Source organism: Chiroxiphia lanceolata, chromosome 7, assembly GCF_009829145.1.
Source record: "Chiroxiphia lanceolata isolate bChiLan1 chromosome 7, bChiLan1.pri, whole genome shotgun sequence".
Taxonomy (NCBI): Eukaryota; Metazoa; Chordata; class Aves; order Passeriformes; family Pipridae; genus Chiroxiphia; species Chiroxiphia lanceolata.
In genome coordinates, this window is record NC_045643.1 from 9,849,143 (window position 1) to 9,869,916 (window position 20,774).

Genomic DNA, 20,774 nt, shown 5'->3' on the forward strand with positions numbered 1-20,774 from the left:
AGAGAGTAAGAAGAATTTTTTTAGGTACAGACTAGGGGGTAAATTTTGTTACTCAGAAAAGGGCCTACTGTCTGCCCTCAACTCATAAGATTCACTTCCACACCGACCTGTATCTTTAGGGTAAATTAGTTTGACAGATTAAAACATTTAGGGCCAGGTTTTGTGTTATTTCTATCAGAAGCCAGCTTTCTAATTTCTGAACATATAAAGCATTGTTACTTCAACTATCTTTCAAGACTTATTATATTGGATTTGAAACCTTCTCTACTCATTTACTATATGCCACTTTTTTTTGATTGCAACAAAAATACCATCTGTGCTGAAATTTGTTACATGAGATTTTTGCTGTGGATATCAACTGTTTCTATAAAACATCACTTAAAATCAATTAGTCATTTTGGACATAAAGATAAACTAAACAAACAGTTCCACATATCTTCCTATGCTTTTTTCCTTTAGCTTTATGGTATTTTGAGAAGCACCAGATTCGTTTGATGAATGGCTGTCTATTTAACGACAACAGAAAAAAATTCTGTAACAGCAGTTGGAAAAAAGTATAGGAGAAAAAATATATCACTCTACTTATCGTCATCCCAAATGAAGGAAAATATCCTGAAGCTTGGCCTAGTGACTAAGACGACTCAGATCTCCATCTGTCTGCGAGGGTGGTGTCAGCCACGGGATGATGACTGTTGAGGATCCCATCCCCTTCAGCAAGGTGGTTGGTCTGGGAGGCAGACTCAGACCCCAGCCAGGAGAAACTCCTGATGCAGGGGTGGGAACACAAAGTTACTGATACAGCTGAGCCAAAGAGGAGCGTGAGCTGGGAAGGTAGCTCAGAATCTGGGTTTATATTCAGGCAGAAATACAAACTACAGAGGCTAGGGACAAGGTTTTTTGGTTTTGTTTTTTTAATCAAGTTAGAGATTGTCTTTTCCCTCTGCTGCCAACATAATTGTTCAAAAATCATAAATTGGGCCCCCAAATATGACAGGTCTGAGTTCAAAAAGCATGAACTTTAAAAAAAGTATTGGCCATCTTTGTCCCAGAACACCACTACAATAATGTTTCTGAGGCTCTGAGGGATACCAGCATTACATGTCTGAACTCCTATAGCTGCAACAGCTACAGACTTCACTGAAATTCATTTGGGTTTTTTTGCCACACTTGTGTTATTGGACATCTCCACAAAGCGGGCCTTTAATATCACACAATGCCTTGACACCAGACTCCCAGGGGCCACAGGTGACATTAGATAACCATTCTAGGGTCTGCAGGCTTTTTTGACTTTCACTAGGTAACAAAATTAGCCATAGAATATTCCTCCCTGTGCTCTTGCCAAAAACACCTTCATGACCTACATGTTAATATTTACTCTGCTGGTATCTGTGGCATGCTGGGCACTGCCTACTGCCTACATTCCATCTGTGTACTCATGATCAGGTTAATCTCATTTAGATGTGGATAGCTACTAGGAAGGAAACTCCATCCTTCCTTGGAACTTGGCCAACCTGTAGAGCAGACACTGTGATAGTGGAGGAAGCGGGCCATGGAAGTGGTCTGGTTGAAAAACTGACCTGCCAAAAAATTACCAGATCATTTTCAGCATTGGCTCCGTGAGGCAGTTCCCTGTACAACTCTTAAACTATTAATACCAGCACAGAGGAGAGCTCAGGGACACAGAGACATCTCTCTAGTCTGCAGATTGACACATTGAATTGCGGTCATGGAAATAAATTCCCTGAGGCCATTTGGCAGTCCTGAGTGGTTTTCTGCCATGATTAGAGCCCAAGCTCTTTTTAAAGAGGACCCAAATATGGAATGAGAAAATACGGATATTATACTCTTTTCTGTCATGTGTTTTCAGTCAGATCTTCAGATTACAAACCCTTCAGGGCAGGGTTCAACCATCTTCTTGCTTCTACAGAAAGAGCCTTGCTTTGCTCTTCAAATAAACGTGCTGGGTAATAGGAAAAACAGAGGTGGAGGATGGTGCTACTAACATTTCAAGCATTTCTTCCCATGTATATGCAGTTTAGCCCTCTGATATGAATTTTACAGGACTGAAGATCTCGGGGCATGTCACTAAGAGATGAGGGATTTGGGAAGTAAAAGAACAAACCTTGCTGTTAAACAGTTTACATTCACATATTAATTCTTAAAACACACAAACAATTGCCTTGAGAAGGCAGAGTCCCAAACAAAGCACACTCTGTAGGCCTGAAAATTAGCAGAGATCTCTTGGTATCAGTGAAATGACACCAATGTACACATCAAGGCTACGTTTTTATTGTTACTCTTTGCTATATAGCTTATATAAATGAAGATTAAAACTTCTTAAAGACACTCTAAGCTTAGGCCTTCATTTCAGGCCAATACGATGCTATATTTTGAAAGATAATTCAATAATTCAATATTAATTCAATGATTAAAAGGTAGTTTAGTAAAGATTTTGCATGAAAAACCTCACCATGTGGCATCTACTCACAAAAGCAGCACAGGGCAATGTAACCACATCTTTAATTTGCCTCTGCTACTGAGCAGGTTGGCTTGCCCTTGTGTTTTGATTAGCTTTGGTTACACTTTTCTTGATAAAGTCTGCATCTGACAGCATAGAACACATGTTTTTCAAATATGGAAAGAAATAACAGTAATAGGATCTTCTGCTTTCATGTGAGAGAGTGAATGAGAACATAACAAATTCACCTGTGCTGTTATCTCTCTCAATAAAGTCAGAATTTCAGCTCCTGGGACCTTGTGGTCACAAAGATCACAAATTGCAAGGCAGAAGAGGTTAAAAGAAAAGGGCTTTAGTTAGTCACTTGTACATTGTTACAATACAGCCTGCAGTTGTTATATCTCCAAAACTAGTTTTCTTAAGACAGAAATAAAGCTTCTCCTAGTGCTGTTCAATAGTTTACAAACCACAACTCGCAATAATTCACACTGTTGTTCCAGAGCAATAACAGAAATACATCTTCATTTAAAGATTAAGAAACACCAAAATGGAAGAAAACAAAAAAAGTACCAAAAATACAAACACTACAAATTTCCCCATGTGAATTTGGCACAGCCCTGCATACAAGAAAGTCCTTTTTAAGGGAGTTGCAACCGAAGTTCAGCCGAATATAGTAATATTGACAGGAATATTATGGTAAACCTGATAGCAAGAAAAATCAAGATTCTAATACATGTAGAAAAATATGTTTGGAGAACTAAACTAATAGAAATATTCCTACATGCAAAATTAGTAATACATCCAGTTTTGTTTGTTTTAGACTGTGTACACCGTGTTATAACCCATCTGGATGGAGCTACATGACTCCTAATAGAAGGCTCTGTCTTGTAGGCATTCCTAAACCCCAAAAGAGACCACAATCACATTTTGGTTCTTTCCAGGCTGTAAAGACACAGAGATGTTACCCCACAGCTTTGAAACTCATGCCTCTCCCTGCTCATGAACGGTCAGTCTGCCAGCTCATGGAATATCACATAGCCATCAACATCACCAAAATTAAAAATATATGGCTCTGCTATGAACACCAGAGTCTAGATCTCTGCTGCTGTTCACATCTAACTTTTCATGCCACCTTATTAGGACTATGCGAGTATATAATGTAATTTAGAAGAGCTTTTCTGCTCATAAAGCTACAGCTTCTCTAGAGGAGTTAATATTTGTTCTGGGGATCAACAGGCACTATAACTGAAATTAAAGATGACTTTTTCATCTAAAAAAGCCTTTCTAAGCCTCATTGACTTATTGCCCTATACACAATCTAGAGTGCGGAACAAAAACAGAGACCACAGATCCATGCAGTCTGATGGCAGAAAAAAAAAGCAGTTATTGGAGGGTTTTATCCAATTTGATCCTACTCACAGGATATCTCACACAATGTTTTAATCAAAGTAAGCTTTTATGAATATCCACTTCTACCTACTCTAATGGATCCTAGGACTGAGAAATCCATATGCTAGGAAGCGGGACCTAGCTATTAAAGTAATTCTCATTAAGTAACATAAAGTTTAGAGAAATATATTTCAAGAGTCACTGAGCTAAAGGAACTAGGACACAGTTGCAGTGACTAGGCATTTATTAACTTCCCTTAAATAACAACTGTTAATTTCATAAAGAGGTTACAAAGAATTATGCAGAACCAGATCAAGCAAGTGCACAGGCTGTATGTGATTTGTTAAGTATCAGAAATGCCATGACCTGTGTAAAAAGTGACACCAAAGTGGAAAGGCATCAGTCATCTCCATGCTGTGCCCTGCCCTCCCAGGAAAAGTGTTTTGAGGTTGGCTATTTTGAATGGCAAATCTCTTCAAAGCCTCCAGATCCTAATTAAAATATGTGTTTCATTTCCCCAAGGACATTAGATTGAGAGAAAATTCAAAACACAGGATTACTTTCTAAACTTGTCTTTATGCAACTTCATGTTGCAAAGAATTAATAAACAGTGCCAAAAGCTCTATGCTAACAATGAGAACAATATCTCTGGAAGTCTTTTTCTTTTCAAGGCTAGTCAGTACAGTATTTTAGGGAGGTATGCTACCCAGACCATTTCAGACCATTACTCCTTATTATGTGTAATGGAAGTAAACAAGCATGAAAGATAGAAAGGTGTTTTCATTACAGTTAAACTGTTTCACATATTTGTTTTGTGATATGGTTTGCAGTCCAAATCTGATAAACAGAATATATAGCTAGTTAGGGCAGGGATCATCACTACAAACCTAGACAATGAGACACTTTTTTCTAGGACTAGTTCTCAGAGAAGAATCAAAAGCCCAGATCCATGAAATTTGGGGAAAATTCATTGTGTGGAATTGAGTATGGCTGAGTTTGTCGGGCCCATGCAAAACTACAAACACAACCACAATCACTGAATGCTTGCCTTGGGATAAAAAAACATATTGAGCTTACAAAAACCATCCATCTCTCAGTGAAAGCAAATACCACAAAGGCTGTTCCACTCCATGATTCACTGTTGAATGTTTCAATTCAAGTGGGCTCTGGCTCTCTGTTGTCAATTCTTCGCACACATGTTTAATTTGACATACAGAGCCAAAGATTAGTTCCAGCAAAGTCCTGTGATTTGCTTAACAGCAGGATCAAAAAACACTCACTGACTTTAAGTGTGAAAGATCAGAGACTGAAGGATCAAACTTTACAGCAAGTAGGGTCAAGCAGCAAGTTCCCAATCCACAATATGAGTACTGTTTTTTGTTATATATCACTGCTCTCCTCTGAAGGACTATACTCTTTCCAGTGTGACAGTTTTTCATTTTTTCTGAATAGCCATTATCAGATCACAGCTTTACACTGAAGTTGTTTATAAATGTTCCTTATGACATTGCCTTTATTTTTTTTTTATCAAGCCATTTTTCCCACCATGAAACAGGACATTTATTGTTCATATATAAGAGGCAATGAACCTGCAAAAGCAGCATTCATAAAACCTGGAAACCTCCTCAACAAGCAAAATGACTAACTGTGATGGACATTCATAAATCACTCCATATCAATCATAATTCCTGGAGTTTCATTAATTCCTAGACGAAGACATAAATGTAATGTGCATCTTAAGGAGCCAGCAGGCTGACTTGCTTTCTAGGCACAGAATAAATATGATGCTCTCTTTCTTACTGCAGAGGTACAGGTTTTGCATGTGCACACAGTAGGAAATCAATGTCACTCAAAATGCTGGAATATTCTAGGTGGCCCTATGGGTATCACTTTTGCTTTCAGAATGTGCAAATGTTCAGTCCTAATCCTGCCCCCGCTGAACTCAGTGGACCCTTTTCCCAGTGAAGCTCGGGCAGAACTATATGTATAGAACTTTTAATCTACCTCTGATTTTGAACAATCAGGTTAAGGGTTCAGATTTGTTTTCCAGAAGAACTGAGAGGCCAGCAGTGCCTGGGCCAGTGCAGCAGGTATCTCTTTGAAGGGTCCTGAGCAGCAGCATAAGGTCTAGCTAAGATGTAACAGCTTGGAGGATCACAGAGACAGTGTTCCTCTATCAGAATCCATAAAAAAAAGGACAACAACAGAATCTTTTCTTTTAAAGCTGGCAAGCTGATATAAACAGGCAAAACAAGCCTCTTCAGTGAAGCCTGGTGCTACCAAGAATCTGTGTTGCCTGCAAATGCTAAAGCAAGTTTGACATCCTGTGGCCAGAGCCAGCATGGGAATAACTCGCCCTTTCAAACCCTGGGCTGGCTCACTCAGGAGATTATCCTACTCCTGAGGGCATATATTTTTGTTTGAGATGGGTATGACAGTCTTGTGACAAGTGAGTAAGTATTCTGGAAGAAAGGATACAAATGTGCACACTAAATATTTCTGTCAGGGCATGACTGGGAGCTGAAAGAGAGCAGTATCACTTGAAAACCCTCAGGGTGTCATCAGAGGGTAAACACAGGATGGGTCCCAGAAAGTCTGTGTGGCCTCTCTGCCGGAGGTGAACCCCTGCCCTAAAAGAAGGTGCAAACACAAATAGGGGACCAGAGACTGAGGGGGGGGAAAAAAAAAAAAAAGAAAATTTAACACAGAAAGAAAACATCTCTGGAAAGATTATTTAGTCATAATCACAAGGTCTGCTTAAAAGTCTGGTGTTTCTTTTTTCAGCCCACATTTCACAAAAGAAAGAGAAGCTGCCTTTAAAATATCTGTGATAATTGTTATAAAACAATCACATGTAGCAATCTCAGCTTATTGATGCACATCTAATGCATCACATCAATCTTTGTAAACCTTTCCAAACCTACACGTGCACGTAGTGCACTCATTGTACAGCAAAGATAGCAAGGCAATTTGCTAGAGCTTAATTTCTAACAAATTATTCCTGTTGAAAGAGCAAATGATAACAAAGGGATAACTCTAGATTTATGGATGTAAGACCCAGCGTTTCATCTGCACAATACCTTGGGATAAGTCGTGTTCACACAATTTACAGAAGATTGTCTTTGAACTCTCTAGATTGTTGGTATACTTTTAAACTGAAGCTAATAGATTTATTGATTCATTAATATAGAATGAGTATTTATTTACCCTTCTTTTCTTTTCCAGGGCAAAAAGCATTAATAACAGTTACCCAGCATGTAGTATATGCTCAGCCATCGCAAACTTTCCAGGTTAAAAACAGCCTTGGAATCAGATTTCAGACTACAAAATGGTTATGTTGGATAAAATAACCAATTTCTACATGATCTTACTCAAAATATTGACCCACTGTGAACTGCTTTCTAGTATCTTTGCTAGAGACGGATATAAACCGCTTACCATTTTTGAGTGGTAGTGTTTTTGAACTTACAAGAAGTAAATGTTTTTATTTTTCAACAGTTGTTATTCCAACTGTTAAAAACCCTCTATATTTTATACTACCTTAGAATATGCAGCAGAAGGATAAAAATGAGAGACAAAATACAATCCTGAGAACACAAAGGAACAAAGCATTTTGAGGATTCAAGTACTTCATCATGTTTTGGTGGGGTTCTTTTTGTTTGTTGTGATTTTTTTCCAAATGATTTCAGAATAGTATGGTTTAGTTCATGTTGACCTCATCACTCTCTAAAGCTACCTGGAAGGGGGTAGTCAGTCTCCTCTTAGGTAACAAGCAACAGGACAAGAGGAAACGGCCTCAAGCTGCACAAAGGGAGTTTCAGTTTAGATATCAGGAAGAATTTCTTCACTGAAAGGGTGGCCAGGCATTGGAACAAGCTGCCCAGGGAAGTGGTGGAATGACCATCTCTGGAAGTGTTCAAGAGACAAGTTCAACGTGGTACTCAGTGTTGGGGAAGAAGAAAGTGACTGGCAGAGATACCGAACTTGGAGACAGATCTATGCTGATCTACCCCAGAACGGACATTAATATATTGAAAGAGACATTTATTTACCAGATGTGACACCCACGGATTTGACAGGTTTACCCCGGTTTTCCCCAGTTTATTGTTGTAATGTTACAATGCTGTATGTACCCCAGTTGTTGTTTTAAAATCAAATCCTCCATGTTGTCTCCTTCTCCCCTCACAGTTTTCCCGCCTCTCCCCTGCTCTCCCGCTCCTCTGCCTGTGATTGGTTGCTGTTTGGTGCAGTGCACAGAGAGCTCCTATTGACCCTTTCCCCCGGAGATCCGAAGTTACCACCCATCTCTCCCTGTTCTCCCAATCCCTGCTTCCCCTGAGCTGCCTATCTTTTTACTCCTCCCCTATCTTGAGTCCAGCCCCTGAGCCTATCCTATTTAAGTCTGTGTCACCCTTAATAAAATCAGCATTGCTTCACCGACCTCAACAGTGTCCTGACCCTTATTGCAGTGCCCTGTCCCATTGCCCTCTACCCCCACGAGCCGTGGCAACTCAGTGCTATGATTTAGTTGACAAGGTGATGTTTGGTCAAAGGCTGGATTTGGTGATCTTGGAGGTCTTTTCCAACCTGAATTATTGTACATTCAGCCCAAAGCAGATTCCCAACTGGGAGCTTTAACTGTGTAGAATGAAATGTCATTAATGATAGTCAAGAACATGCTGAAATCTATTCCAGCTCATCATAAAAAATAGGCTTTAAGTCTAAACACAGAATTAATGTAGCTAATAATAATGTTCAAGCATGGTTTTGGATTCAAAGAAGACTTCCCAGGCCTTGAATTCTTAAAAAAAAATTCTTTCATAAATTTATTATCAAATGAATTCCAAGAAAACAACCCCTGTGCTCTTACCTCACATAGCCATTCCCCTAACTATAAACCTCAGTTCAGCTGATTTGATTTCATTCCATGCCTTCGCATCCAAAAACCTTCATTAGACCAAGATCGTGACCAATTGTCTGTTTAACCTAATCTGTGTTTCATCCAAACTAAAATGAAGTTTTCAGCCACTTCTATTAGCCAATGCTGACTCAGTAACACAGGCCCCTGGTATTTTACACGAGTTCATAAGGTGAATAGGAGAACAGCACAACTCTTTGTGCTTAGTTTATTTATTGAAAAAAAGTGTCATCAATCTAGACACTATACATTAAATAGAGTATTATTGTGCACAAAAATATGTAATGTGTGTTAACTAGGAATAGAGAGCTACTCTAGAGCTAACACATTCGTGAAAATAATGCCTGCCTCTTTGTAGGGTTTTTCGTTTACACTTTTTAATTATCCCATATTAGAAAATTATATGCATATACTTAATATTATCCTTACAGTGGATTAGGGCAGTCAATGAAGACAGGTGAATCTTATCCTACCCAGCAATACGCAGCCACTGATATTGTAGTTTGTGGAACGATGAGCTATTTAAACCCTCCTTAGTTAAAGATGAGCTTCAGCTGTGCAGATGAATAATCAGACTATTGTTGAGAGACTGGGTTTCTTTAGCAGGTGTGCAAACACACAGGCTCGTGGCCTTCACTTTTCAAAAGTAGTCGATGGCAATTACAATCAGAGTGAGGATGTGTCACTCCAAATTTGTGAGCTGTTATGCATCAATACTTGGAATAGGAAACATTAGATTATTCTGCAAGATGCTGAATGTTCCTGTTGATTGAAACTATTTAATGATGTCAAATCAAGGCTTTTCTCTATGCTGAACAAAACCTGTTCAATTTCTCTTTTATTGTTGTCACAACTGCAACACAAATAAGCACTTCCTGTGCAAAAGACCCCATTAATACTTCCAAAGACGAGAATTTGGTTTGCAAACTACCATGATTTGTGGACTAAAAATCTCAAGGGTACTTATATAATTTTCAAACAGTATCAGGCACCTTAGTTCCAAAATTTCAATGGTATGTAGTCAAAATTTTAGGTAAAATGAGATCTTCAAGAAGCAGCCTCACATCAAATATACATTGTTTAAATATGTGACCGTAAAAGCTACATTTTAAAAAAGGTTATAATTCTATTGCATGCCAATGTCATTTCTGCTCTTATGACATTAACATTCCCTCTAATGTATTACCCCAGCCCTCCATACTGAGCATGTCATTGCCAGACACTGGCTTCTTTACCTTTGCAAAAAATGCCACAGAACCCATGCACTGGCAGATGCCTTTGTCATTCCACACCTACCTTCAGGACAAAAGCTGTATGAGAAGCATTTGTTGGACAAGCCAGCTGGCAAAATTAGATGTGAGGGAAGTGGAATGGACTGGAGGGTCTGTTTTGGAGGGCAGTCCCCTTGCAACTCTGCTGCTTATGGCTTAAACATCTTCCACAGGAGTACAAAGTTCTTTTAAGGCATAATCCAGTCTGTGCCCATTTAGAGGGTTCTGGCTTTATCTACACATGGAGCATATTGTATAAATGGAAGTCAAGCTTGTGAGAGACTGTTTCTGCTCCCTGGCTGGATGACTGAAGTTTTATGATTAGATTGGCAATCACATGCAGTATAAATAACAAATACCTCTCCAGATGCATATCGAGCTCTGCATGTATTTGTGCAATCAAAACACAATAGTGAGAAAAGAAAAATCAATAAAAGCTTAGGAACAAAGAAAAACCTGGGCTACAAATAAACAGAACCGTTGCTGCACTGATAGATCTTTTCCAGCAGGTGGAATCTTGCTATTACACCGTATCCAAAATGCAGCAAGAATTGTTTCATGTGCTGACACCTGGGCTGTCTATGCTGCACATAACTTCAGTGCAGGCTCACATGAAATTAGGAACATGACTTCACTGCAGAAAATAGGAATAATATTTGTTGGCTTATAGAATGAATGAATGGTGATTTAACTGCAGATTCAAAATGCCAGCAGTGAAATATTGGTGTATTTAGAGTTGGCCTATTTAGCAATTTAACTGACAGCTGGTGATTAATGTAGATATAAAACTTTGAAACTACTTTTTCTTGAAATAAAAAGTTTATAGTAGTTTATGTTCCAGTTTTTCATTGTTTTCTGAAATGAAAAATTTCTAGAAGTTGAAGAGCATGAATGGGAATGCTGAAATACAGCAGCTTTCAAAGCTTTCAGAATAGCCATGATGAGAAGAAAGTTGGTTTAGGCTTTAATTGAATTGATAGTAATGGTGTGGGACAAATGTTTTGATTTGTTATTCACCATATTTTTGAAAACTGAATGACAGATTCAAGTGCACTTTTAAAAGTTAATTACCTGTTTTCTCCATTGTGCTGTATTATATTTATATTTTCCCTGGTTACTAATACAGTTTTGTAATTGAGCCACTGGGTCCCTTATTCAAATCACTATTTTCAATTATTGACACATAAAGCAATCAAACAAGATGCTTCAGCAATAAATTAGCATCATATTAGAGGGGAAAAAATCTGAACATATTCACTAATGTTGTTACTTGATGACTCACCAACATGACTTCAATCTGCACAATTATGATTGTTGTACTAATCAGGTTTTCCAGCAGTTTGCAGGCAAGTTCAACAACAAAAGGTGCCTAAACAGCCTGAGGCAAGAATAGCTTTCCTTTAAGGATCCAGTCCAATGCTCATCTAGGCAAGAGGACACTTCATTACCATTTGCACAGGCAATAGATCACATCTTTACTGATAGATTTGAAGGAGGGAGAAACCATCTTTTTCTTGGTCACTGAAAGAACTTCCAGTGGTGGACAAGAAGGACTGCTAAAATCTGTGATGAGTTACAAGATCAACTGAAAATAAAGCAAAACTACTAGGCTGGAGATTTGCTGACTTGAATGCAGCCTTTTCAAACTTGCCCTAAAACATCAGCATTAAGGGGACTAAACTGGTAAACATGCAGAACCAGGTTATTGACTGGTTTGCCATATACATGCACACAGTAATAGGAGATGGGCAGACTGGCTCTGACCCCAGAGGAGCAGACAAAACAGTAGAACTCAGCTAAGCTGGAATAAAAGGGGAAAATGGGCCAGAGCCTTTCAGTGTTGCAGGTACTGGTGGATCACAGCACCCTGCTGCTGCTGGGTACCAGCAGTGAGGGCTTACACACAACACTCTTCACAGCCTTTATCTGCTTGCTAAGACAAAACCCTTGAAAAAGCATTTGCTGTATGTGATAAAACAATCTAAGATCATGTACTCTATCATGTCAAAGTCTCAGAAGGACGATACATCAGAGCATTATGTACTGGGACTTGCACTAAAAATGAGACCCCATGAAACATGCAGATCTTTGCAGTGTGTTTTGTTCCTCATGCCATCTATTCCCTCTCCTATGAAACTGCTCTGCTGTCATTAGTGGTGATGTGAAATGCAGAGATTCCACATTTAGCACACAGCCGCTCCACCTTGGCAGGGAGAGAGCAGCTGGGAGCTGAGTGCCACCAACACTCCCCTGATCTGTCCAGGACCTTCATGCAGCTGCAGCCTTGGCAGGTTGGCACTGTTACAGCCACTGTAAGATGTAACATTTGGATCTGCTTGTTCCAAATCAGATGTTAATCTTTTCTCCCCACGCTTTTCAATCATAAATAATTATCTATGAAAAAACAAGTTGGGTATGAGATTTCTCTCACCTTTCTACAGTGTTTTGAAATTGCTTTTACATTGTCTTTTGGTTTTCTGCTCCCTCTTCTGCTCTTCCAACTGCTGCTTGGCAACACAGATTGTTGTGCAAAATATGAGCTCCTGAAGACTGTTCACTTCAATAAAACTTTAACCAGAGGCAAGCATGCAAAGTAATTGAAATGTGATGTTTCAAAAGCAGAAGTGTGGGTTTTTCATTATGAAAGATTCTATCTTAGCAGAGACAACATGGCTTTTGCTCAAGTGGACCAAGCAAAGCATATGCAAGAACTTGCAAGATTAAAGCTTTGCCTTTCTGGGGACTGTTGTAACATCTCCACTGGGAAAGGAAACTACTGTTTGCCTTACACACTAGCTCCTAAACACTGTCCAGTACCCCAGATGGTATGGCCTGAACTAATGCACACTGTTTAATACTAAGCGTAGGAGGGTGTAGAGGACATTAGTTACTTGCTAAAAATTAGGACACATAAACAATCTCCTGCATATGCACGGCAATTTAGTATGGCCTGGGGAAATTTCCATCACTGTTTCAGAATGTGAAATGGGTTGTTTTCACAGAGTCTTCACTGCTCCTTCTGTGATACAAGGTTTTTCCCTTTGCATAACCAGCTTTTTTTCTGAGAAATCACTTTTTAATGCATCTAATAAATGCCTTTTCCAGAAAAATCCTGGTTTTCCACTGGTACTTCATTATATCATTTGCCTTTCAAATAGAGCTGGCATTAAAAAAATAACCAGGCTTCATATGGGATAAAATAGCCGAGAGCTTTTTTCCTTAGATTTTTCCTTTTTTTTCCCCATATATTCTCCTCTCTTCGACTCATTCCCCATTTTGTTTTTCACAGACTGTATTTTTCACATTCTCAAATTATCTTATATTTTCCTTTTGATGTTTTTTGTATTGTTGCCCTGGGCTTTATAGTACAGAGTGTGCTAACTAGACCCCAAGTAGGTGAATTATACTCTCCAGGTTAGTTGGAGTTGTGAGAGAGTTTCTAGCAGAGTCTCTCTCTCTCTCTCTTGCCTCTCTCTCTTTTTATTAATCTTTGATAACCCTCTTTTTGATCTGCACGCTACACCCTTCTAATTTACGGATGCTTTTAAACCTCAGGCATGGGATTACTTCATTTGATTCATGGAAGGCCACGAGCAGTTCAAATTAACCTTTTGCTTCCTTGGGAAAAAAAAAATTTACTTTGGGGATTTGGTTCACCTGTTGAGAAGGAAGCTGTCTCTTCTTATTTACTGAGATTGCCTCAGTACCGTGGAGATGACTCATGCATACTCTGAAGGGTTTAGATGGCACCATAAATTCACTGCTGGACACCATGGGCCCAGTCCAGAGCAAACTGAGGTCAAAAAAATCATTCCTGTTGACTCCAATGCCAAACCTACATTATACTGAGTGCACTTTGTTCCCACAGAAATTAATGGAAATGGTGTTTGGTATATCAAAGAACCATCTAAAGGTGACACTGTGTTTGTCTACTAAAAACAACTGGATGAAGTGACATCATCATAACACCAACAGTTGTATCCTCTGAACTTTCCATATCTGTTTACCATCATTTTTTTTAAAAAGGTGTCCAGAAAGAAATGTGATCAGTGACCAAAGAGTATGTTAAGCCCTGTTTTTCTGTCAGCCCACTGAGCAGGCACAAAGTTTGCAAATACCTCAGTAAAATGAGCGGAGGAATAACTCACTAAAGGAAAAAGACATAGAGACCACTTGAAAGGAAAGCTTGTCCAGTAAAGGTAAGGTAAAGATCTACAGGACTGATTAGTATGAACTTCTAAGAGTGCAAGGGACTACTTTGTTGGAGTCTGCAGAAAAGAGCTAAGGAAAGCATTCACACAAATATCACCAAAAAGCTGAAAGAGTTATCCTGTGAGAAAAACAAATATGATGACTCCATTTCCTGATACCTACATCAGAACTGGAGTGCAAACTCTCAAGCACTGGATGTGGTTGCTGTTTTTGAGAAACAGCTAGATCAGAGGTTTTTCATCCCTGTCTCTGTTTGTCACACCATAGTGCTGAGAAAATAAAGCAAGGCAAGGGGTGAAAGAAGAACAAACAATGAATTTTGTTTCTGCTTTTCTAAGCACTTTACAAACAAGAACATGGCAATTAGAAAATGAACTCAGAAACTGGGTCAGTATTCACGTAACACGACTTTCTTTCTTCACAAGTTTCTCCTCTGTTCCCTTCAGCATTCAGAGACAAATCTGACTCTTTAAATCTGGTCCACAGCTTTGGTCTGCTTGCTTGACTGCAAGCTCCTTTACATACCTTGATTGTGTTGTTCTAGAACTGCCCTTGTGCATACCATTTTACAAGCCCTCAGGAAAAGCCAGGAACCTAGGAGGGCAACAGCACTTTATGAGGGTTTAATACAATACCACATTGTGTGTACCCAGCAGGGCAGAGCAGGGCAGTAGCAGAAGCCCTTTTTATTAAAGTGTTTCCACTCAGACCATCCATTTTCTGCCTCCAATAGCACAGGTTGCCACAATATAAAGAAAAATCTGAAAAAAGCATGAGAAATGTCAGGATGAATGTTGTCTTTTCATCTTCAGAGAACGCTTCCTGGCATTAAATTTGAGCATTATACCCTGCATGGCTTATCCCACTTCCTTGCTGTAACCTGTCTACCTCTTTACCTCTTAATGAATCAGGACTCAATAAAACCTGGCTAGGTCCATTATACTTGTTCACTTGTAGCAGTTGACAACACACAGGGAATACCTTAACCTAGGGTTTACTGTGCTGAGTCATGGTGCAGATTAGTAGTTCGTACAAAACTATATATGATGTTCAAGTTATCTCATTTGAACATCATTTTCTTGCTTTTGATCCCCCACTGTGAGGGCGTTCTGCACCAGGAGGTCCCAGTCGGTTTTGACTGCACTAAGAAAGCCTCCCAGGCTTTGTGAAGGACAATTCAGAATGCTATTTATTAGAGCTAGTGTTATAAGAAGAAATTAACATAGATAATTTTATGTTCCTTTAGATAGTAGGAACTGTGAGAGGTTTAATGTCCAAGGGGCCTCTCTCTGATCTACATGTAACACACTTTGTCCACAGAAGAGATTCCATCCTTTGTCGTTCAACTTATGTGACTTTTCTTACAGGGAAACAACTCTATTCATCTTTTCCACTGACAAACAACAAGGATGTTCACATGGCAACTTCTTACTGTGCTGCTAGATAAAGGCCAGGCCGTGCAGGTGAGGCAGTGGTGGGACCCAGTGGGACCTGCCACAGACTCCTCTGTTAGGCTGAGTTCACTGTGTTTATCCTGCAGCCGAGAGGTTTGTGCCACACAACACTGGCCTGAAGGTCACACTGAGTGTGCAGCACAGCAGAACACAGCAATACTGGCAATTTACACACTGTGGTTTCATTCACATTGACAAGGAAGTCTTGAGATCAGAGCGTTTTTCTTGCAATTGCATTGACTCTTTTCACAGAGAGAGAGCTATCTGGGACACATAACCAAGCTTCTTCTTCCCTTTCTTCCTCCTCCTTTGTTTCTCTGCATAAGCCAAATACTCTCATAAATCAGCCTTCTCAAGTTCTTCAGGAAATAACTCAAAGTGATGAAGGGACCAAAGAAAGACCAGTGACTGGTGACACCAAAATCCACAGTAGCACCTGGACCTGCACTAGCAGCAAAATGTGCACGATGTATATACATTACTGAGCCAGTGCAGAAAATATGGCTGAATTCATCAGCCTAGAGTGAAGGAAACTCACTGTGCTGTGGCACTGGTGGAAGATTTTGCTTCAAGGTCAGGCAATCCCACAAGTTCCAGTGTTTTTTAGGAAGAAAATGTCTGTAACATACACGTACAGTCCTAGTTTTATGCTACTCTTCTTTATCTCCCCACCAGCCTACTTGGAATAACTAGTGTGGCGAGACATATGAATGGATTATACACAGCCTTAAACTGCCAAACACTTGACTGCAACAAAAAGCATAAAATTTCAGCACAGTGTAGAATGGATATAGGAAGAAAAAGGAAAAGAAGGAGAAAGAGTGAAGTATCAGGAGAGATTGTTCTGCTCTGCATAATTCAAGTGACTATGGAAGAAGACTATGTGTCCTGCTGACACCCTTGCTACCTAGAGTAACTCTTTAATATGCATGCAGCTAGCAAAATGAAGCTTAAAGCCAGTGCAGTTAAAGACAGAGCAGAGTTGAGATTGTCTCAGTATTCACAGTCAGACACATTAAAGAATTTGTATGAGTGTTTATTTGTTCCTTGCAATGATATACTGCCAGACGTCCAGTATAAAAGTGTTTAGTTGTGGCTGACCTCTCTTACAAAATACTACATGGCTATGGGTTATGGGTTAGCTGTGGTTCAACCTTGTGAGTCATGGCTTCATTCATTTTTGATGAGCAACTGCTGTCTTTTCAAAAATTACTTCAGGAAATGGCAGAACACTGTCTCTCCTACAATCAGTGCAAGAAGATAGTGATGTCAGTCATGTGTAGTCCTATTTTACAGTAAATAGACCAGAAAATAGGAAAGAATAACATGAATGTTTCCATGTGCAAACGCAGAAAACTTCTCAGAATCATGGTTATATTACAAGGGAAATCAAGACCAAATGCCATAATTCTTTGAAATCCTCAGTAATCCAATATTAACACTTCCTTAGTACAGTGTGACATTATATACAAGCCCCAGCAGGAGAGACAAAACAGCAAGACAGTAAGCAGTGAGCAGAACTGCCTTTATTGTCCACTTAAATTACATTTAGCAATGAACAAGTTAAATTGTCTCTGTTTGACTTCACTAGCAGCGTGCCTCAGTACAAGCACAAGTGAGAGCTGAACAAAAAATGGACTCTGTTGCATTATTTACAGCTCTTAGTAGAAGTTGCTTTGCCTGAGCACTTATTAATTGCCTGCAAAATCAGCAAAATATGTTCCGTGTGTGTCAGCTCAGCATATATTGAACATAATTGCACATTTGAGCCACACCGTTGTTTATGTCACTTTGTAATCATGCTAATAATTACCGAACAACCAAGTAATTCAATGAACAGTAAATGTAACATTTAATTACTTTATTAATTTCCACATAACACGGAAGAAGGAAAATAACCAGCTCAATCTATAATTTCACTGTGCTTGCAAAGCCTATCTTTATGCAGATATATGGGAGAAATTATCAAAACACAACACAGGAGATGCACAAACATAACTCAGCGTTTGCTTGATGTTTTTCATGTTGGCATCTCTCCTGCATGGAGCTTTGAAAATTTATCCTGTAACGTCAGGCAACTTCAAGGCATCCTGAACTTCGAAAATTAAAAGGAAAAGAAAAAAATAAATAAATTCTGCACTGAGATACAAATTCCACCTTCTGTCAGGAACTTACTGATTAGAAAACTCTTTATAGGTTAAGCCAACCATTACATTTTTATGTTGCTATATATTTCGCAACATAAAAAATAAAATATTTTCTCCATAAAACCTTTCAAAACCGTAAATACTAGCACACTCCACAGCTCCAGACGAAGATGCAATTTATTATTTATCTGTTTTTATATTCTGCTATGGTATCTTTCCCTTTTATAAGCCTGGCAATTTTCCCACAGAAGTTTCTTCATCAGCAGTTATTTTGAACTATAGTCCTTCATAGTCCATGCTGCTCATATGCTGAACCAGACCTAAAGAACTAAGTAATTTTTAGCAGCAATGTGTCTTGGTTGTGTTGGGAGACACAACAAAACCTCTGCAGTTAATGAGCATTAAGAATGCCTTTTAAAATTCAAATGCATCATTCTGAACCACACCTGAACTCATGCTGAGCGTGATTTTTTCCCAAGGTTTTCTACATTGAGGCTGTGTTTGGTAAACATGTGCAAGACAAAACTCAAGTTTTCAGTGACAAATTGTGCAAGACAGTTGCATCCACTCTCAGAGGAGAGCATAAAATCCTGAACCCAAATTTTTCTGTCTAGAGCCTCTTTCATCTAGAACATGAGTCAAAGAATGGGCTATTTTTATGGGCGACCAGGAGAAATATATTTGAAATCTATGCTAACATGGAAATATAGATGTAGCCTCTAATGTACATAAGGCTATTTCTCCTAGAAAGTACCACGGGTGTACCTGAGTATTACCAGAAGATTACACCTTCCCTGGGAAGCAAGGACTGCCATCTCTGATCAGACTATTAGGCAGAAATAACTCTTTTGCAGTGCTACCACATGATGTGTTTCATTTTCAGTGACAATGGCAAAAGGTCCAGGCCAAGCTCTCACAGAAAAGATGCTGTAATGGTCAAAGGACTCAACCAAACCTTCGTTTGTATTAGCCTGCAAGAAATCAGGAAAAAAGTGATAATTTGTGCTTTTTTGAAATTGCACAATGATGTGATCTTTTATGGAGGTTGCTATTTAATAATAGGGCAAATGGGAAGGGGTTAGTACCTCTTAAACTACAGCTTAGACCTACTATGTAGATAACATACCTCAGATCAGAGCTGAGCCTCACCTGTGCCTACACCAGAAAAATCACACAAGATGAGCCTGGAACCAATCTCCTCTCAAAATAATTTTTAACTTATCTGTTCATTTAAAAAAAATTGTTTTAACTTGTTTTACAATTTTTCTACATTTTCAGACGTTCCTTGACAATTGACCACCTGTATGGCTTACCAATAGACAGAAGAAGAAAATAGAACAAGAAAATAGTGAAATAGAATTAGTATAAAAAAGGATGTAGTGCAAAATGTAATTGCTTTACTCTGTCCTTGATGTTTAATACTCATATCTTTCAGTTCATCTACTTTATTTATTATACTTTCACCTTATCCTTCATATTTACTCTCACACACAGAAATTCTTAGTTCAGAGAATAAATATAGTCCAATGCAAAGGGTTATGAGCACAAAAAATGCATTAGAGAAAAATGTAAATGCTCAGATTTTCCTTGATATTTAATACTCACACCTCTCAATTCATCCACTGTATTTATTAGATCTTCATCTTATCCCTCACCACCGCTTTGACAGTAAAAACTTCTTGTTCACCAAGAGGTACAACTATTTGTGTTGAGTACTGAGCAGCAACCCTGCTGCAACTGCCAAACTTACCACGGGGTTTGTAGCTGGAGACCCTGCTTCTGAGAGAAGAATCTGAGAAGTTTTGAGTAAAGTCGTTGCAGAGGCTGATATAACATCGGTTTGTTCTTGTAGGAATTAGTCATTTCTATTTGAAAGTGTTGCACTGGGAGCTCTACATGCATGTTAGTATTGCTACCAGCAAGGGTCTGTGGCCATTTTCACTTCTAACCTCATCAAAGAAAGTGATAATCTTATTTCCAACCACATTAGGTATCACAAAACTGAGATGTAAGTCAGCCTGGCTTCAAAGCACATGTTGAGTGATCAAAATTGGTATCAGTTTTTTTACTACAATTTTTTAAATATACAACTGCAAAACCGATTTTTTTTCCATGAAGTTAATAATTAGTGTGATATATAGGTGGATGAAGTTTGAACAAGTCAATCAACAACTACAAATGAGGGTGGAGTTGTGCTGGTCAGAGCTGTCCTAACAATCTACACCTTCCACCACTGTTGGGAGTAATTAGGATTTTGGACAGTCCAACACTCATTGGACTGACTTTAGTTTTTAAGAGCTAATTTTCAAAGTTCTTTGATAACGTATCTAAAGATGCTTCACTGCTGATCTAGAACCAAAGCTGAAACAAAAATCCCACTAGTTTCCCAAAAGAGAGAACAAGAAGGGTCTCTAGAACTGAGACAGTTTATAATAAATACTGCTATTTAAAGAAATAAGAAGTGAAAAAGAAGAAGTAACAAAAAGATAATAATTTGATGAAGACAGGGTGTTGAAATGTTGATAAAAATCTAACTTACATAATACAAAGACAAATGCAAAGGATTAAAATACCATATAATTTTGAAACCATTACAATATGCCTGAGTGATTCTTTATTAGGGAGTCTCAAAAAAGCATGTAATTTCATCTTCCACAAAAGCTGTAATCTCTCTGCTGTGTGTGTTAAAAATGGCATTTCAACCTCCCCTGTGAAAGTCTGATTTGGGGAGTTTCTGTCAGGCTGCTCTCATTACTTTAATGCATTTTGTGTATATTCTAATAACATAAATGTTTTAATGCATTTCTTCTCAGATCAGTCTGGACAGCTATCTCTAAATCACTCTTGTGTGACAGTAGGTAAAGAAGTTATAATTGGATCAATGGGAACTGTTGGCAATGAAGAAGCATTTAAACTTTATTTTGT